At 34.8% G+C, this 14,060-nt stretch overlaps 1 protein-coding gene across 1 annotated transcript in view; it reads right to left on the reverse strand.

The window, feature by feature from the left end:
* Window positions 1–14,060, reverse strand: part of Zdhhc15 (zinc finger DHHC-type palmitoyltransferase 15) — an 89,106-nt gene that overhangs the window by 74,665 nt on the left and 381 nt on the right. The window lies entirely within an intron of this gene.

Genomic DNA, 14,060 nt, shown 5'->3' on the forward strand with positions numbered 1-14,060 from the left:
ATGGGAATTTTTTAAATATTGGAAATAGAGTGAGATGACTACTCATTTACAAGATCAAATTCTCTTAATTAATGACATGATTGGGAAGGGAATTTATTGTATTGATCTACAGTATAATTTGGCTTGTATTTATAATTTATCCCTGACACTTATGACCTTGGGCAATTTACTTAATTATTCTGTACCTCAATTTCTTCATCTATAAAATAAACATAAAATTATTTATGTTATCAGATTGTTAAAAGGATTAAATGATAAAATAAGTGTAAAGTACTTGGGTGCCTGGCACAGAATAAGAGCTTAACTATTGTTGACTATTTATTATAATTTTTATGAGAAAGGTGAATTGTTCCATGAGGTTAGGCTTTACAATAAGTTTTGGGATAAAAATAAGTACAGTTATTAAAAATGTTGTAGACACCCAATATTACACATGATGGTTTTAAAGTAATTTTTCATTGTGAAAATGATTAACTTGATTCCCACTTTTCCCCTTAGATGTTTCTTAAATACTAAGTAAAGAGAAGGAAAAAATTTGAAATAGGGAACTGAGATAACATTCCTGATTATTCTCTGCCCATGCTAGTCTGAATTTACTCTGAAAAAGTTACTGATAATAGCCATTTGTTTACTCTTTAGGTAGTTATTCTCAAATCTGGATGATTTTAACAATTACTTAGGTAGCATGATAAAATATAGATTTCAAGACCCCTTTCACATAAATCCCAGGATAGGGATACAGGAATTTGTAGTTTAAAAATTCAGCAGATGATTCTGATTATCAGCCAGGTTTAAAAACCACTGGAGTTATTTTGCAATTTTTATATCAGGTATGATACATGTAAGTGTCTAGCATGTGGATAACTTCTAAAACTATTTGTAATAGAATGATTCCTATATGCTTGAATGGATAGCTTTTACTTCTATATAAACTTGGTTTCTTGAAAAATGATCCTTCTACTTTTTTGTCTTCTACCTTTTGAGGAGAATTAGTTCCTAGATCTTTTTCTTAATCTCGAAATGGATATTCTTTTCACCAACAATGGCAGAATAAAGAATTCCAGAATTCCAACCCCTCCCTAAAAGCAATTAATGAGGTGGCAAAAACTGCCAGAATCAACTTTTGCAGAACCCTGGAAACTAGTTTAAAAAAAAAAACTTACAATAGCCAAGGGAAGACTTGTTGAAGGGGGTCGATGTTTTGTAATAAGAGAATGTTATGACATTTTAAATTGGCTGCCTACCATCTTCTGCATCCCAGATCTGCAAAGACTGTGACATCACAACCCATATTCCTGGCACAGGTGTCTAATGCTAGAGGGAGCAATATGGATCTTATTCTCAAGGAATTGTGGTTGTGAGCTTCATCCATCTGGTGGCTCCCTCAAAGACCAATGCAAAGGCTTTCCTGTGTTTAGTCTGACTCAGAATATTCCCAGGGCTGGGATGGCTTCCTGAGCAGCTTTTGCCAGAAGTATTTAAAGGAACAGATAAAGTCCACAGTGGCCTTGGGCAAGGATATCACTTGGCAATAGACAGACCAAAAAACCCAGTAAAGTAGACATTCACAAAGGAGATACATTCGGGGCGGGGGGAGAGGAATTTAAGTGTTGTCATGTGTACCACAGAACTAAGAAGAGCATGCAGACACCCAGGATGAGATGCATGTTCAAAAAAGGCCTGAGGCTAAAAATAACAAATTAAAAAAAAAATTAAAAGGCCTGAGAAGATTCTAAACCTTTACTTCCAGTGAAATTTCAGGTACTTCACAGCAGTAAGTAAAGTAAGGCACAATTAATTATAAACAGCCTAGTTAAGGGTTGAAGGAATACTCTGACACAGAGCCAATAGGCAAAGACTGGAAGATTATATTTTTCTTCTAACTTTTTTCCAGATGGTCATGAAATCTCTGTCAAACCACAAACTGACTACATATTTAAGGAACAGAGACTTCAGAAACCACATATTGGCAAAGAATATGGTCTTTAAAAGAGGTTAGAAAAGTCACTAAACAAGCAAACAATGCACAACTGACAGCAATAACAAACGCTAGAGAAAAACTTATTTCCAGAGTTGCCACTTTGTAACATTAAAAATATCCAATTTTCAATAAAAAAATTATAAAGCATGCAGAGAAACAAAACAGTATGTCCCATTAATAGGAAAAAATGTCTAAAAACTATACATGAGGAAGCCTATGCACTGGATTTACTATATACAGACTTAAACCAAACCAAGGGAAAAGAACTAAAGAAAATCATGTTTCACCAAACAGAGAATGTAAATGAAGAAATTAGAGAGAAGAACAAATTAGAAATTCTAGAGCTGAAAAGAACAATCACTGAAATGAAAAATTCACTAGAGAGGTACAACTGCAGATTTGAGCAAGCAGAAGAAAAAGTCAGTGATCATGAAAATAGGTCAATTGAAATTATACAGTCTAAGGAACAGGATAACAAAGCAATGAATAAGAATGAAGAGAGCCTGTGAGACCTGTATGATATCATTACGTATAATACATACACACACACACACACACACACACACACACACACACACACACAGAACTTCCAGAGGGAAAGGAAAGAGAGAAAACAGCAGAAAGAATATTTTAAAAATGATGACTAAAATTTTTTCAAATTTGATAAAAGACATGAGTCCAAACATCTAGAAAGTATAAGAAACTTCACATGGAATAAACTTCACATGGACTATCCAAACTGATTGTCAAATGTCAAAAGTCAAAGACAAAGAGAAAATCTTAAAAGTAGGAAAATAAAAGTGACTCATGACATGGAAGAAATACTCACTAAGACCAATGACTAATTTCTCTTCAGAATCCATAGAAGCCAGAAGGCAGAAAGATATCTTATTTAAAGTGCTGAGAGAAATACCTGTCAATCAATATTTCTATGTCCAACAAAACCATACTTCAAAAAATGGTGGAGAAAATGAGATATTACAAAATTTATAAAATAAAAACTGAGGGAATTCATCATTAGTAGAACCACCCTATAGGGAAAGCCAAAAGAAGACTTCCAGGAAAAATAAAAAGGTACTAACTATAACTCAAGCTATAAAAAGAAACAAACACTGGTAAAGGCAACTACATAGGTAACTACAAAAACCAGTAGTATTGCATTTTTAACTATTTTTATTTGCTATATAATTTAAAAGACAAGTGCATAAATAAAATGATAAATCCATGTTACAGGACACATGATGCATAAATATGTAAATTGTGACAATAACAATACAAAGGGGGAATGGAGCTGTAAAGGGCAAAGTTTTGTATACTATGAAACTAAACTACCAAATACTGTGTACAATTATAATGTTTGAATAAAAAAAAATAAACTGGTATTAATTCAAACTTGATTAACATTAAGAGACTATATTCACAATAATATATAAGAAAAAAGCAAAAAGTACATTCTGAAAAATATGTAAGAAAATAAAAATGGAGGACTGGGGATATAACTCAGTTGGTAGAGTGCTTGCCTTGCAAGCACGAGGCCCTGGGTTCAATCCCCAGCACTGCAAAAAAAATTTTTTTAAATTAAAAATAAAAAAAATAAAAATGGATACACTGGAAAAAATTAATGAAAAAAGAAAGCAGCAAAATAACAATGAGATACTATTATATACCTATAGAATGGTGAAATTCCAGAACAATGATCATACCAAATGCTGGCAAGGATGGAGAACAACAGGAACTTTCATTCTCTACTGGTAGGAATGCCACTTTGGCAGACACTTTGGTGGTTTCTTACAAAACTAAACATACTCTTGCCATCCAGTCTAGCAATCACACTCCTTGGTATTTACCCAAATGAGCTGAAAACTTATGTCTACACAAAAACCCACACAAAGATGTTTTAGCAGCTTTATTCAAAATGGTCAAAACATGGTTGCAGCCAAGATATCCTTCAGCAGATGAATAGATAAGCAAACTATGGTATATCCATGCAATGGAATATTATTCTCTGCTAAAACAAATGAGCTCTCAAGATATGAAAAGACATGGAGGGATCTTAAATGCATAATACTAAGTGAAAGAAATAAGTTTGAATAGATTAAATACTATGATTCCAAGTACATGAAATTGTAGAAAAGGTAAAGCTATGGAGATAGTTAAAAACTCAATGATATTCAGGCGTTTGGGGTAAGGGAGGGATGAACAGGTGGAGTGTAGAATATTTCTAGGGCAATGAAAATATGTGATACCATATTGGTAGATGTATGTCATTATATATTTGTCAAAACCCACAGAATATACAATACCAAGAATGAATACTAATGTAAACTGTGAACTTGACTGATAGTGATATGTCAGTGTAGTTTCCTTGATTATAAGAAACGTACCATTCTGAACTACTCCGGTGTGGAATGTTTATTGCTGGGGAGGCAATATGTGGCAGGACTCTTTGTATGGAAACTCTGTGCTTTCTGCTCAGTTTTGTTATAAACCTAAAACTGCCCTAAAAATAAAGGGTATTAAAAAATTTAAAGGCAGTGAGAGATGGAAACACAAAACAAGATGTAAGACATACAGAAAACAAATATCACATGTCAGAAAGTAAGTCCTTATTTATCACTAATTACTTTAAATAAAAATGAATTAAACTCTTCAGGCAAGAGGAAGAAATTGGTAGAATTGATAAAAACACAAGGCTCACTTTAGATCCAAAGACATAAATTGGCTTAAATATCCATGCAAATAGTAACCAAAAGGGAGCAGGGTTACTATACTAATATCAGACCAAAATGATTGAAGCTAAAAATTGATAATAGGATATATATTGATAAAGGGGCTAATATATCAAGGAGATATAATAATTATAAACATATATATACTCAACAACAGAGTCCCAAAATGTAAAGAAAACACTGACAGACTTGAAGGGAGATATTGATGGAATTGCATCAACAGTTAGAGACTTCAATAACAACTCTCAACTATGGATGGGAAAACTAGACAGAAGATCAAAAAGAAAATAGAAGATTTGAACAAAATTATAAAACAACTAGATCTAACAAATGTATAAAGAACACCCAATCCAACAATAGCAGAATGCACATTTTTCTCAAGTGTTTATGGAATATTATGCTTTATAAACCATATGTTAGGCCACAAAACAAGGCTTGATAAATTTAAAAGAACAAAATCATACAAAGTATTTTTCTCTGATCATAATGGAATTAAACTAGAAATCAGCAAAACATTATGGGGAAATTAAATAATGAGAAATTGCAGAAATAGAAAGGAATAAAACAGAATTGTAGGAGCAATTGTATGCTGACAAATTAAATAACCTAGATGAAATAGACACATTCTAGAATATATACAATCTATCCAAACTGACTCGAGAATGTTGCCAAAGGCTATAAGTAGGTAAACAAGAAATTACTAATCAATGTGCATGAAGTTAAAGCAAGATGAATAAATTCTAGTGGTCTGCTATACAACATTGTATTCATAATCAACAACAATGTATTATGCATTTAAAGTTTTTTAAAAGGGTAGATCTTATGTTACATTTCTTACCACAATAAAAAAAGAGTAAAACATACAAGTGAATGAACCTTTAACAAATAAAAAATTGAACCAATAAGGAAAAAAACCTCACAACAAAAAGTCAAGATGAAATGGATTCACTGGTGAACTTTACCAAAAATTTAAAAATTCACCAATCCCAAGGAAATCAAAAGGAAAATTTTTAAACACCTCAGGTCAAACAATTTGAAAATAACATTCCAAAAAGTATAGGATGAAACAAAATGAATAGTGAGTGAAGTTTATAGTAATAAACGACTACATTAATAAAAAAGAAAGATCTCAAACAACCTAAGTTCATTCTTCAAAGAACTAGAAAAAGAACAAACTAAACCCAAAGTTAGCAGAAGGAAGGGAAAATAAAGACTAAAGAAGAAATAAATCAGAAAAAGCTTCTCTTTTACTTATAATTCTGTTTATTTGATTTTTCTTTTTCTCCACAGAAATACAAAGATCATAAATGACTACTAGGAAAAACCTCATGCTAGTCATTGGAGAAACTTGAGAAATGGGTAAATTTTGAGAAACATACAAACTACCAACATGGAGTCAAGCAACAGAAAATCTGAACAAATCGACAGGTAAAGATGGAATCTGTAATTAAAAATCTCCCAGCAAACCAAACCCCAGGACCACATGGCTTCATGGTGAATTCTATCAAACATTTTTAAAAGAATTAACATCAAGTCTTACAAAGCATTGAAGAGAAGAACTTTTCCTACCTCATTCTATGAGGCCAGTATTATCCTGATACCCAAGCCTGATACAGATATCACAAGAAAACAAAATTATCTACAAACATCTCTTGAAAATATAGATAAAAATTCCTCAAGCAAATACTAGGAAATGGAAATCAGCAACAGATTAAAAGATTATACATCATGATCAAGTGGGACTTATCTGTGAAATTTAAAGGCGTCCAACATAACAAAAATCGGTGATGAAATGTACCATGTTAACAGAATGAAGGAAGAAAATCTTTACATAACTATCTTAATTGAGGCTGGCAAAACATGTAAAAATATTCTATACATTTTAATTAAAAAATGTTCAAGGATCTGGGATTGTAATTCAGTGGTAAGAGTGCTTGCCTAGTATGTGTGAGGCACTGGGTCCGATTCTCAGCACTGTATATAAACAAATAAAAATAAAGGTTCATTGCTAACTAAAAAAATATTTTAAAATGATCAAGAAATTAGTGATAGAAGGAAACTTCCTCAGCTTGATAAAAGGCATTTATGGAGAATCTACAGCTAACAGTATTCTCAATTGTGAAGTCTGAAAATTTTCCCCCTAAGACCAGGTACAAGAACAGGATCCGTGTTATCATTTCTATTCAATATTTTACTGGAGGTTCAAGTCAGTGCAATTGAACAAGAAAAAGAAATAACAGACATCCAAACTGACTGGAAATAAGTAAAATTGTATTTATTGACAGATAACTTGATCCTATATATAGATAATTCCAAAAGATCCATGCCAAAAAAAAATTTTAAAGCTAATGAACAAATTCTAAACAAAATTGTAGAAAACAAGATCAATACCCCAAACCAGTTCTATTTCTGTAGTCTAGCAATGAATAATTAGAAGAGAAAATAAAGGAAATAATTTCATTTACCATAGCATCAAAAAGAATAAAATATTTAGGAATAAATTTAACCAGAAAGGCTCAAGACCTATATATTTTAAATTATAAAATACTTTTGAATGTAATTAAGGATCTAAGTAGAAATGCATCCAGTTATGGATTAGAAGACTTGAGATTGTTGCTGAAAAGAAAGTGTATTCAGTCATTGATTAATGATATATTCTATATATGTCTGTTAAGTCTAAGTTATTAATAGCATTTCTTAGGTCTATAGCTTCTTTGTTTAGTTTTTGTTCAGAGCAGCTATGCAGTGATGAGAGAGGTGTGTTAAAGTTAGTATTATTGTGTTGTGGTGTATTTGCTTCTTAAAATTGGGAAGGGTTTGTCTGATGTACACAGATGCTCCATTGTTTGAGGCATAAATATTTACAATTGTTTTGTTGATATATAATTCCCTTAAGGAGTATGAAATTACCTTCCTGATCCTTTCTGATTAACTTTGGTTCGAAGTCCACTTTATCGGATATGAGGATAGAAACCCCTGCTTGTTTATGAGATCCATGCAAATGATATAATTTTTCCCATCCTTTTACCTTTAGTCTGTGGATATCTTTGCCTATAAAAATATGGTACACTTCACAAATTTGTGTGTCATTAAGATGGCAATTCTCTCCAAAGTACTATACAGATTCAGTGCAATTCCTATCAAAATCTCAACTGCCATTTCTGCAGAAGTGAAAAGGCTGAACCTAAAATTAATATGGTATTACAAGTGATCCTGAACAGCCAAAACAAAGAAGAAAAATAAAGCTGAAGCAAACTAGAGAGGGAAAAGGGGGGAAAAGAAAAGGTGTGGGAATCTCATAAAAACAGAAGGGAGAACAGTAAAGTAGAGGAAGGGGACATTATGGGTAGGGAGGGGAAGAAAAACGAAGGTAGTGAGAAATGAAATTGACAAATTTAGGTCATGTGCAGGTACAAATATATCACAATAAATGCCATTATTATGTGTAATATAATGCACTAACAAAGTTTTTTTCAAAGAAAAAAAAGAATGCCTACTTCTTGATTTAAGAATTTTTTACAAAGGTACAGTAATCAACAGAGTGTAGTATTGGTAAGACAGACAAATAGATCAATGGAAGAGAATTGCGGGTGCACACTGATTTTTGATAATTATGTCAAGATCATTCAATGGGGGAAAGAATAGTCTCTGCTAAAATTTGTGCTCAGATAACTACATAGCCACAAACAAAACACAATGAAGCTAGACTCCTACCTTATACTAGATAGAAAAACAATCTCAAGAAGGATCAAATCCCTAAATGTAAGTGCTAAAAGTAAAGAACTCTTACAAGAAATCACAGGGGTAAATATTTATTGCCTGGCATTTAGGAATAGATTCTTAGATATGATACCAAACGTAGGGGCAACAAAAGAAAAATAAATAAACTGAATTTTATCAAAATCAAAAATGTTTTGTATCAAATGATACCATCAAGAAATCAAAATGACAATTCGTACAAAGGGAAAAATATTTGCAAATAATTTATCTGATAAAGGTTGAGTATTCTGAACATATAAAGAAACATTACAACTCAACAACTAAATCAATCCAATAAAAATTCCAATATAAAAATGACCAATAGCTTGAATAGATATTTTTCCAAAAATACACAAAGGGCCAACAAGTACATAAAAAGATGCTCAACATCTTTACTCATTAGGGAATTGCAAATCAAACCACAATAAGATACCACTTTATACCCACTAAGATGGTTAATTGCTGGGTGCAGTGGCACACGCCTATAATCCCAGTGACTTGGTAGGCTGAGGCAGGAGGATGGCTAGTTCAAAGTTAGCCTCAGCAAAACGGAGGTGCTAAGCAATCCAGCGAGACTCTGTCTCTAAACAAAATACAAAACAGGGCTGGGGATGTGGCTCAGTGGTCAAGTGCCCCTGAGTTCAATCCCCAGTACTCCCCCCAAAAAAATGGCTATAATTTTTTAAAATGGAAAATAGCTAGTGTTGCTAAGGATATGGAGAAAGTAGAGTCCTCCTGAATTGCTGAGTGATATGTAAAATTGTACAGCTACTGTAGAAAATCTTTTCGAGTTTCCTCAAAAAGTTAAATGTAAAATTACCAAATTGCCTAATATAATTTCCAACCTTCTCCTGGTATATACCCAGAAGAATTGAAGGCAGATATTTAAACAAATACTTGCAAGCAAATGTTTGTGTGAGCACTATTCATAATATACAAAAGTACAAAGAGCCAAAAATCACCCTCAACAGATGAGTGGTTAAACAAATTGTGGCATCTACATACAATAGCATATTATTCAACCATAAAAGGACTGAATTACTGTTACATGCTACAATGTAGATGTATCATGAAAACATCATGGTAATTAAAAGATGATAGACACAAAAGGACACATATTGCATAATGCTATCTATATGAAACATCACAGAACGAAGATTAATGGTTAGCAGGAACTTGAGGAGTAGGGAACAGGGAATGACTGACTCCTTAATGCCTATGAATGTTCTTTTAGGACGAAGAGAATGTTTTGAAACTCCACAGAAGAGAAGGTGGTACAACCCTGTGAATGTACTAAATGGCACTGAAATGAATACTTTAAAATGCTTAATTTTGTGTTATATAAATTTTACCCCAATAAAATGTATACTGTTACTTTTCTCCTTCTCTAAAAGTTTAAGCCTCTTATTTTCTCAAGTCAAGAAGAAACCCTTATATTCTTGTTAACAACAACAAGTTGGTATCTAATGAGCTCTCACAATGTGCTGTGAACTGTGATTCATGCTTTTAAAGCATCATATTATTTATACCTAACAACAGCAATGCTTGGCATATAGTAGGTACTGAGCAAGTATTTGTGACATGTAGAAACAACTTATATAGGTAAGGTGTATGTGAGGCAACTAAGGTTGAGAGATATTAGGTAACATGCCTTGGGTCTCTTGGTTAGGAACTGCCAGGATCCAAATTCTAAGAATCATAGTATAAAATATCACTTTTGGTTTTTAGCTGTAACTTGATATTATGGAGAAAGACATCAGGTTCTATCCCTAGAAAGAAGTCAGTTCTTTACTATTACTCTTTTAGTCAGCTTTTTTGCTGCTGTGACTAAAAGAACAATTTTAGAGGGGTAAAAGTTTATTTGGGGGCTCACGGTTTCAGAGGTCTCAGTCCATAGACAGCTGGCTCCATTCCTTGGGACTCAAGGTGAGGCAGAACATCATGGCAGAAGAGTGTGGCAGAGGGAAGCGGCTCACATGATGATCAGGAAGCAGAGAGAGAGAGAGACTCCACTTGCCAGATACAAAATATATACCCCAAAGACATGCCCCCACTGCCCCCTCTCCTCCAGCCATACCCAATCTGCCTTCAGTTACCACTCAGTTAATCCCAATCAGGGGTTAATTCACCAATTGTGTTAAGGCTCTCATAACCCAATCATTTCACCTCTGCATGTTATCACATTGTCTCACATGTGAGCTTTTGGGGGACACTTCACGTCCAAAACATAACAATTATGTTTTGAGTTGTACTGAAATTCTAATCTGTTATTTTGGTTTAATTGAAAAAGGCATAGCCTTGGTATGAGACAGTCTTGACTTTAATTCTTTATTCTTTACTAAAGGTGTTACTTTAAGAAAATTTGATCTAACCTTTCTGAAATCCAGTTTGCTTAATTGTAAAGATGTTTTGTAAAATGAAGATGGCAGGATGGAATGGTGTAACTGGAATTGGAAATCAGGGTTACCTTATTTTCCTAATTTATTTATTTGTTTGCTTTTTTCAGTAAAGACCAGACTGGTTTTGAACTCCTAGTCTCAAGCAATCCTCCTGCCTCAGCCTCCCAAGTGCTAGGACTATAGATGTGTACCACAGTACACAGCTTATCCTGATTTTCAAATAGTGGTAATTGGTGTGAAATGTTAAGAAAACACTGTGCAGGCCAAATAAAATACCCACAGGTTACATCTGCACTGTGAGTCACAAGTTTTGACCTCTGTGTTAGTTGAGTAGAAGAAGGATGTTAAATTAGTATGGGGGTTAAGAACATGAACTGTGGAGCCATACTGCTGGAGCTGCCATCCAAGCTTGGCCATTTTCTAGCTCTATGACATTAGATAAGCTGCTTAGTCTGTCTGTTCTTCAGTTTACTTGTCTGTAAACTATGCATGACAATAGTATGTATTTCATAAGGCTATTAAGAGGATTAAGTGTGTTTGTGTGCGTGCATGTGGCCACTTAGAAACAGTTCCTGGCACGTAGCAAGTGCTATGCAAGTATGTTAAATAAAGAAAAACAAGTAAGTCGTAAGCTTTCTTTCAGCTTTTAATATTATATGACTAAATAAGAACTTACAGAAAGCTAATTATTCACACTGATTCTAACTTCACCTTTACCTCAGTTTTCTCAGCTGTGCCTCAGTTTACACGTCTGCAAAATGGAGATAGGAATGGTGCCAGCTTCATAAGCTAGTAAGGATTAAATGAGTTAATATAGAGAGAGGTAATGCATTTATTGTACTTAGAACATTTTCTGGCACAAAGTTAGTGCTATATAAATGTTGGGCATTATCATTACTGATTTTTTAAAAGATTTCTTGGCAAAGTTCATATGAGTCAGTATTAAAGAATTCCAAAATATGTTTAATAGTACTTACAATATGGCACTGATCCTAGGAGCAATGTCCATACCATAATAGTGGAGTTGAACTTTTGACCCTTTAATCAATCATTCAAAAAAGCCAAAGTGGTGAGGTCTGAGAATAGGAAAATTTCCCACTTATTGCATAGTTTGCTTAATGCACCTCAACACGAGATTGAGATAAAAAGAAAAATAGCTTAAAGTTGTATCTATGAAGGAAACTAATGAAATTTATATTTAAGAGCTCTTTCTGCATTTTCCATATTATCTCTCTGAAGGAGGTGAGGAAAATTCAAACTCTGATGTATATAGAAGGAAGTTCTATATTGGAAAAGAGGTCATTTCCTGCCTCCCTAGTTCATTCTAGTCCACCTAGGGTAGAATACTGCTTTGTTAAGTAAGTAAGAAAAGTATATAAGTGGACTTAGGTCCTGGGATTGAAAAATCAGCACCCCCAACCATGATTTGTAAGGTGAGAAGTTCTGGTGTGAAGAAATAATGGAGTCTTGGAAGAACTTGGGTTTGACAGGATGTCTGATGGGACAAGTGGGAATTCTAATACAATGGGACAGAGAACTTCACACTGAATGAATAGGGAACATTGCAGGTCACAAGTATAAGGGTGCTGGCAATGGGATTCTAATGTTAAAGTGATGATAAACATTAGGGGAATCTTTTTTGAGAGGAGATAGGGATTCTTCAACATGAAATGGTAGAGGCAAGGGGAAATTTCACTGTGAAATGAGCAGGGATTCTGTTATGAGGAGACAAAATATAATTTGGAAACTATTATGAGTTTATAAGAACATTAGAAGGCCATTAATAATAAGGACAAGGGACTAGGGGCAATCCACATAGGGAAGAACTTGCAGTTTGTGCTGGGATATATTGTGGAATTTGGAGTCTGAAAGCACAAGATGGTGAGAACCATATTACAAATAAGGAGGCGATAAAGTGCTTCCTAGTGTGACAGGACAGGGTGCAAGAGAATAGCACAGAGTCATAAAAGTGGTGTTCTAGTGAGAGGGAACAAAAGACAATACTCCTGTTGGGAGGGGTAGGAAATGGTAAAAACTCCAGTAGGAAAAGATGGGACTTCCCCAGTTTGAGAAGATGGGGACAAGTGTAATCTTAACCATAAACATCAGCAGAAGAGGTTGGCAGAATGTGGTGGTAACAGTAGAAAAGAACTTCAGGAGTTGGGGAGTGAGTTCCTCCTCCCCCCAAAAAAGAAGATAACAAGGATTCTGGAATCATGATTCAAACTGATCCTTTGAAGGGTTGTGATAGAGATTGTGGGAACAATTTGAGAAAGGTAAAGAGAACACTCTAGTGTGAAAAGATAGGAGACAAGTCAGGATCTCCATGTGGCAAAAGCAGGGTCAGTAATATGAGGTATCGGAAAATAACATGGGACCCCCTATGGGAAGGAGTTAAACTTTCCTTAAGGCAGGAAGGCAGGAAACTGGAGGAAACCCCTGCGTGATAAAATCAGGGGCTCTAGTTTGAGGAGAGAGGATTTTGTGTAGAACCCCCATCCCCATTAGAAGGGCTGAGAATCCACACGGAAAGAGAATGAAGGGCTTATCTTACTATATGAGAAGGGGAGACCTCAGTGGAACAGAACAGAGTGTACTGTGGGATCGCAAGCGGGTAAAGATATGAAGCACTTCAGGCAATGTGAGAAGATTGCAGGAAAAAGATGGATCTCAATGTGGGAAAAAGGTGAGCTAGTGAGAAAGTACAGGAAATATTTTTGGATTCTTAGTCCCTAGTATGGAATCCTAATAGGATTCTAGTAGGAGGGAAAATGGTGGGACTCTTAGTTGGATGCATGGGTGGGATTCATAGTGTGAGAAGATAGTTTAAAGACACAAGATATGTTGTTTCCTCAATTGGATAGGGTGGGGGCCCCTCAGAAGGAGAACACAAGGCGCAAGTGGTTGTCCTGCATGAGGAAAGGGGGCCCCAGTGGTAAGAGCCAGAAAATTACTGTGGGTAGGGCAAAGAAATGAGAAACCCTAGGTGGGAAGCGATGGCGACATGGTGGGACCCTCGTGGGAGGGCGCAGGAGATATTGTGAGAAGCCAGAGGTTGGGACAGGGAGCTCTTCAGGGAGCGAAGGGAAAACCGCAGAGTGAGGGCTTGGAACACAGGGACACCAGTGTGAAGGGTAGGGCAGACGATTATGCTGGAGCATAATTTCCCCACCTTAGGTGCCCAGCTCCACT

Source organism: Sciurus carolinensis, chromosome X, assembly GCF_902686445.1.
Source record: "Sciurus carolinensis chromosome X, mSciCar1.2, whole genome shotgun sequence".
In the NCBI taxonomy this organism is placed as follows: domain Eukaryota; kingdom Metazoa; phylum Chordata; class Mammalia; order Rodentia; family Sciuridae; genus Sciurus; species Sciurus carolinensis.